This window comes from Balaenoptera musculus, chromosome 6 (assembly GCF_009873245.2).
Source record: "Balaenoptera musculus isolate JJ_BM4_2016_0621 chromosome 6, mBalMus1.pri.v3, whole genome shotgun sequence".
In the NCBI taxonomy this organism is placed as follows: Eukaryota; Metazoa; Chordata; class Mammalia; order Artiodactyla; family Balaenopteridae; genus Balaenoptera; species Balaenoptera musculus.
In genome coordinates, this window is record NC_045790.1 from 93,970,344 (window position 1) to 93,977,611 (window position 7,268).

The following is a 7,268-nucleotide window of genomic DNA, read 5'->3' on the forward strand; positions in this document are numbered from 1 at the left end:
TTTTAGTTTAATAACTTTAAAAATCAACTGTAGGTTGTATGCCCAGGGTAAAAGGAGAGAGAAAATGAAATCCAATACAGAATCCAGTTCAGCACAGAGATTAATCCATCAAAACTAGTATTGTGTTCCAAACGAGCCAGTTTTCTCATCTGTAAAATGGGATAATAATACTAATAAAGTCTATTTTATCAGGTTCCAGGTTGCCTTTAACGAAGTAAGATAATATATTTGAGCAGGCTTCTTCAAACACAACACTAGGTGATGTTATTTCAACAGAGATGCAGAAGGATACCTTGATATACTTTCTTTAATGTTTTTATCTGTCTGTGGCCCCCTTGCCATTCAAACTGATTCCCTTTCTTGGATAGTCATCTTAATGCTTTCTGTCCTAACCTTTCTCTCTTATCCTCTGCCAAGCAATGTTTCTCTAGATCTGTTTCTTCAAATGACTTCACCAGAGCCAGAGGCCCAAAGATAGCTGGTGCTGTCAAACATGAGAAAAAATATTTTCAGCAAAATGAAGAGAATTTGAATGAGGAGTATTTCAAGTACAGTTTACATTAATATCTTGATAACTGTAGACTTTGTCAGATTATTGCTGTTATCTAGTGGTCCAAGTACTATAATTTGCAAAGCATTTAGGATTGAAACATTGGCTGTCACTACTTTTGGCTCTGTTATTTGTTCAGAAGGGTTTGCTGGTCATGCCAGTTCCCTCTGCCTTCCCACATTCCCTTCCTTCTGGCAAAAAGCCTTTGAAATTTTCTACTAGAGAGTAATCAAAACTATCAGCAAAAAGATCTGTTGGAAACTTTCCCTCCAGTCTGTTAATGTAGAGACTGATGCAGAGAAGGTATTCCGGCGAAACAATACCCTGAGAGAATTCAGCCTGCTTGGGAAAATTTTTCAGGTGCCTCTCAGGCAGAGGTTTCTTCCTTTTTAAAATAGGGTATTTATACCTCGCTGCTGTTTTTCCCCTTGACTAGAAAGAAATCATTCTCCTTAGGAAACCTTTCTATTTTAAAAGGCCAGTGGCAGAGGTGGGTGAGGTCAGCCCAATGTAATAAAACTAAAATAGCATAAAATAAAATAACACTCTTCAGGGTAGAAGTGACATAAAGAGACTCTAGGAACAGAGAGTAGAAGATGGGATTGTGTGTGCAGCAGCCCTGTATGAGGACCAGACTACAATGAAATGAAAGCCCTAAACAGAGTGACTGTTTGCTCACCTTTTTCTTATCACCTATTTCTGCATGAATAATCTGGGTAGTGTCTGAAGTAGATCAAGGGTGAGCAAATCCTTTTCCTGTAGTTTCCCTCACCCAAATAAAAAGATTTTGATCTAAAAGATTTTGATCTAAAGAAGGGGAGGGGGGAAGAAAATGAAAAAAACATATATGTGTGTTATATGTATAATTTTAGAGCTAAAAATAGACTTAAATATCCAAAAAATCATAGAAAGGGTCACAAAACAAAAAGTTAGTTCTATAAAACAATAATAAAATTGGTAAATTTCTAGTAAGACATAGTGAGGAAAGAGAGAAAAGAAACAAGACTGTGAATGAGATTAAAATTATAGTTTTGAGACTTTTTTTCTAATACTAACAGAATGTTGTGAACATTTTTAGAACTTAGCTGAAATAGATACTTTTTAATAAGATGCAAATTACAAAACTTTATTGAGTCAAACAAATTAAAAACATGAATATATTTGTAACCATTGAATAAATTGAATTCATATTTCTAAATCTACCTACAAAAAGGGTCAAAAATTTGGTGGCAAAGATTTACCAAATCTTCATAGGTAATCTCTATTCAAATGATTTCAGAGAAAAAGAAGGAAAGCACCCCAATTATTTTATGAGCTAATAACAAAAAAATAGAAAGGAAAATTATAGACCAATCTCAAAAGGAATAAAAAATTTTATTCTTACATATAATCAAACCAAGTTCAGCAATGTGTTTTTAAAAAATACATCACAAGCACATCAGGCTGATACCATAATGTAAGAATGGCTTCATAGTAGAAAATGTAAAGAAATTTGCCACTCATTTTTCTTAATCTCAGCAAACTAGAAAAGGGAGGAATTTCCTGAACATAGAGTTGCTACCAACAACCTAATTCTAGAAGCATTATTCTTAATGTTAATTCATTAAATATTTTCCTTTTAAAGTAAGAAAGAAAACAAGGATCACTTTACCATTTCTATTCCACATTGTACTAAAGCACCTTGCCAAGATAATAACACACACACACACACACACACACACACACACACACACACAGAAATTGGAAGATATAAGGGTTGGAAAACAAGAAAAAAATGATTTGTAAATGATATAATTGTCTTCTGAGAAAATTCAAGCAAGTCTAATAAAATATTAGAACAAAGAAGAGAGTTTAGCAACATTGTTGAATAAAAGATCAATATACAATGAAGCCACAGCCCATTAGAAATAATAAATGTTTGAAGGTCTCACTTATATAGCAACAAATTTTTATTATAACTTGAATAAAAATTAAAAGAAAGGTATAGTATCTGTATTTACCATATGTAGAAAATTATAAAAATGTATTGAAATACATGAAGAGGCTTCAATAAATGGACAGATAATATCATGTTCATGGATGAAAAGACTCCATAAACAGAGTGCAATCTACTACAAATTGTAATAGGGTTTTACATAGACCTTAACAAAGTGATTCTACAATTCATGTGGTAGGGAAGAGGCCAAGAATGACTAAGACAATTCTGAAGAAGCATAAGGAGGGAAAATTGTCGCTCCAGGTATCAAAATATTCTAAAGCTTCACCAACTGAAACAATGTAGGATTGGTGCAGAGACTGGTAAATAATCTCATGAAAGAGAATGGCAGGTTCAGAAACGGAACCACACATAAATGAGATAAGCCCATGTAAAATAGTACATCAAAGATGTTCTCTGTAGTTCTCCTTAGCACTCTCTAAATATATTTTCAAAACAACATGGGATACCTACCTCACACTGTAAACAAACATAAGTTCCTAATGATGTGAAGACCTAAAGTAAAACTTCCAGATTTTTAGAATATCTTCATCTTTTCAGGATAGAGAAGAATTTCTTACAAATGGTACAAAAAGTACAAACCATAAAAGAGTCTGCTCTTTTCTTTCAAATAATATATGGCCGATTCTAATATGCTGGATTATTGTGAGTTCTAGTAGTTGATGTGATGTCTGCCTCAAGACCTACAATGAGTGTTCCAAGGAATATGAGTGGTATTGTGACACTCTGGGCAAAAGTGGGACAGGGGCTTTCCCAAGTCATGTGTATCTTATGTCATCTCTGTTGTTTTGACTTGATAGCCTATTATACCTCCTAGAGCAAGGTGGAAGAGGCAGTGGGGTAGTGGTCCCTTAACAGAAGGCTCTGAAACATTTTTGGATGTGGACCCCTTTCAGAACTGAATCAAAGCTATGAAACTGCTTTACAGGTAAACGTAGGATATACATATTGTAGCAGAAGCAACTGCAATATCCATTCTCTCCTTTTGGGGCACCAGCTAGATTAGATTTCCCAGCCTCTCTTGCAATTAATCGAGGCCACGTAACTGAGCTGTCTCCAGTATAACTTGAGCATAAGTGACTTCTGCTGATTCTAGGACTACCAGAAACTCCTCTCAGGTGTGCTCCCTCAGGTTCTTTGTCCCTTCTGTTGATGGCATGGCAATACCCACACCAACCTTGGAAGCCACGGATGGAAGATGAGAGGCAGCCATGACTCCTGACGCTTGAAGGACGCTCCTGTCCACGTGAAGGAGAGCCTCTCTACCGACGCGAGCATCTCTCTGGACTGTTATGTGAAAAAGAAATTTTTTGTTCTTTGAGCCACTAAATTTGGGGAATCTCTCAGTTACTTTGGCTTAACTTATATATATATATATATATATATATATATTCATACACATTTTGACTGTAATCTCAGGGGTTCAGTGACACCCTATAACCTAGATTGTGGATTGATCTGAGAAAAGTAGAGATTCTGATGACCTGCCCTCTAGAGTGGGCATTCGCCAGAAGTGGGCGTGTTACACCTTTGCACAAACTCTACTGGTTACATTTAACTGAATGCCTCCGCCAATCCCCCTCATTTCTCTGACAACATTTACTCTGCCAGAAGCAGAGTAAATTCCACAGGTTGAAAAACAATAATGGACATGAATGGAAGACTGGTCAGCAATATCAGGAACAAACTCCTGATACACACAGCAGTATGGATGAATCTCAAAAATATGCTGAACAGAATTAGATCCAAAACAGTGCATACTATATGATTTCATTTCTGTGGCGTGCCAGAGCAGGCAACATTTATCTATGATGTTAGAACAATGATTGCGTAGGGAATGGGGACTGAGAGAAAAGGCACACAAGAGAACTTCCTGGGATAAGGGAACTATCCTATATCTTGCTTTGTGTTGTGGTAACATGGGTGTATATATGTGTCCAAACTCAGTGAACTGAACATTTAAGGTTGGTGTAACTTATTATTTGTAAATTACACCTGACTAGTATATTTTAAAACACAAGTGTAATTATCTGTATCTATCCATACAATGATATTTCTAAGACAAACTATTATGGAATAATATTCAGCCATCACATCCTCTGAGGGCTGCTGTTGTGATTGAACATATTAAACACTACAACACTTAAGAGCAGAGAATGATTTTACTCCTATATAAAACCAAGATACACTCTACACATGTCCTAAGAAAAATTAACTATAATAAGCAAGTCAGGATAAACAACAAGTTCCTATTGCACAGCACAGGGAACTATATTCAATATCTTATAATAACCTATAATGAAAAAGAATATATATACATGTATAACTGGATCACTTTGCTGTACACCAGAATCTAACACAACATTGTAAATCAACTATACTTCAATAAAAACTTTTTTTTTAATAATAAGCAAGTCAGTAGATTATTTCTATGTAAAGAGCCTGTGATTTTCCATGGCTAGGATTCTAATTCTATATAACCATAAAATATATTTATATAATCAATGGTATGTGTCTTCTGACTTTAGCAGGATATAATAATTACATGACCAAACTATATTTTGAGATTTTTTTCCCATGTTTTCTTCTCCCTGTATTTCTACTTTCCTTCTTTCATTGTTGAATAGCCGTATGTTCTGTGCTCATTGCTCTGGAAAGTATATGACAAAACAGAAAACAGAAGAGCCAAAAATCTTTATAGAAAACCTAAGCTCTTAGGAGAAGAGGATTTACAGACATAAACAGTATGTATAGACCTGAAGGAAAAACAGTATACTTGGAATGTGAGAGCAACAGAGAGAAGACTGTGTATCCCAAGAACAGAGGGCACCTCTGTCCTGCTTCCCAGCAATTCTGCTGGAGAGAAAGCAAGCCGCCTTAGAAGAAAAGACTGCAAGATGTGTTTAGGTAGATGGAACATGGCATAGCTTAGTCACAGATGGTCATGTCTCACAGGTAACATATCAGCAGTGGACTTGGACAAAGGAAGTCTCAGAGGCAACCTCTGCAGACCGATGCTAGAGAAGCCCCTCCAACACGTTGCCATTATATAAAACTCGGGAAGGGTAACTGATCTAGACAGGGGTGTGTAACTATAATGCCCTAAGAAAAGAAGAAAATTGCAAAAGAACTGAGCTCATGTTTTCCCACCAACCATGAGGAATGGGAGATCCAGAATAAGAATTTAATCTGAAATATAGAAAAATCCTTCTTGAATATCGAAGTTTATTGGCTGAGATTGATACCCACTGTATTAGTTTGGCAGGGCTGCCATAACAAAGTACTATAGACTGGGTGGTTTAAAAAACAGAAATTCATTTTCCCACTGATCTAGAGGCTAGAAGTCCAAGATGAAGGGTTCTTTCTTCTGAGGCTTCTGTCCTAGTCCTGCAGACGGCGGTTTTCTCCAGATGTCTTTACTTGGCCTCCCCTCAGTCTGTGTGTGTCTGTGCCCTAATCTGTTCTTATAAGGATAGTCCTGTTGGACTAGGGTCCACCCCTATGACCTCATTTTACCTTAATCACCTCTTTAAAGGCCCTGACTCTAAATACAGTCACATTCTGAGGTGCTGAGGTTTAAATCCTTCAAAAAGAGTTTGGGGGGGGACACAGTTCAGCCTGTAACACCCACTAAATATGGAGTTCTTATCCATGATTGCTAAGAACCCCTGGCCACCTTATATCTGTGCCATGGAAAGATCACAAACCCTAGAACAGGAACTAATTTGATATAAAATATGGCCACAACCTTGGGAGGATTGCTCTGCAGACAAGAGGTGACTTCACAGAAGTCACTGCTAATTTGCAGAGTACAGAGGGACTATAGGGGGTTTGAGACAGTAACACGGGATACTCTAAAACCCCTGGGAAGATGCAGAGTGACCAGAAGGAAGGAAGTATAGCAATTGAGCCTTGACAGAATTTGAGGATGAGGTTAATTAATCTCCAATTTCTGAGAAAATATCTAGAAAAAAATATCTCTGAAAAGTTATCTAAAAGCCGTTTCTGGGAACTTAAGTTGCTAAAAGATAAACAGCAATAACAATAACTGGACTTTTTCCCAGAGAGTGATCTGAACTGACTTGTAGAAATTTAGACTAACAGGTCATGGATCTGACCCATTAGGGATAGGTTTTGGCAAGTATAAATTACACTGAGTATCGTAATATATTCCAAGATGAACTTGAATGAACATGATCCTCCCCCTTCCGTAATTCTTCCAACTGGTAAAGGAGAGGGAAGAGGTGGAATTCCTGATCATCTCCAGAAGCAGGAGTGCTGAGCCGGCTCCGCAGACATGGATATGTGCCATTCAAATCCATTCCAAGAAAGAACTCACAAACCTGCTGCAAAGGGTGCGGTTAGCAGATGGTCCATGGCTTTCAGCAATTTAAGGTGAGGCCACATTCTTCTTAGGGCATCCCTTGAGCCAGTGAATAAGCAAAGTGATAGCCAAGATTACACTCTTCTCATGGTCAACCATGGCCAATGACTGAGCAAGGGGGTGGTACAAGGACCTAGCCATTTCTGTCTAACGAGGGACTTCTCTAATGAACCATCTTTGCTCCCAAGGTCTGTATTGGGCTAGTGAAGACTTTATTGGGCCTGTATCATGGTCTGGTAGCTCCCCCTGTCCTATCCTTCTTCTCCACCTTTTCTTTTCATAGATGTTACTCCCCAATAAACCCTTTCTTTGTTCTCCTACCTCAGCCTCCGCATCTA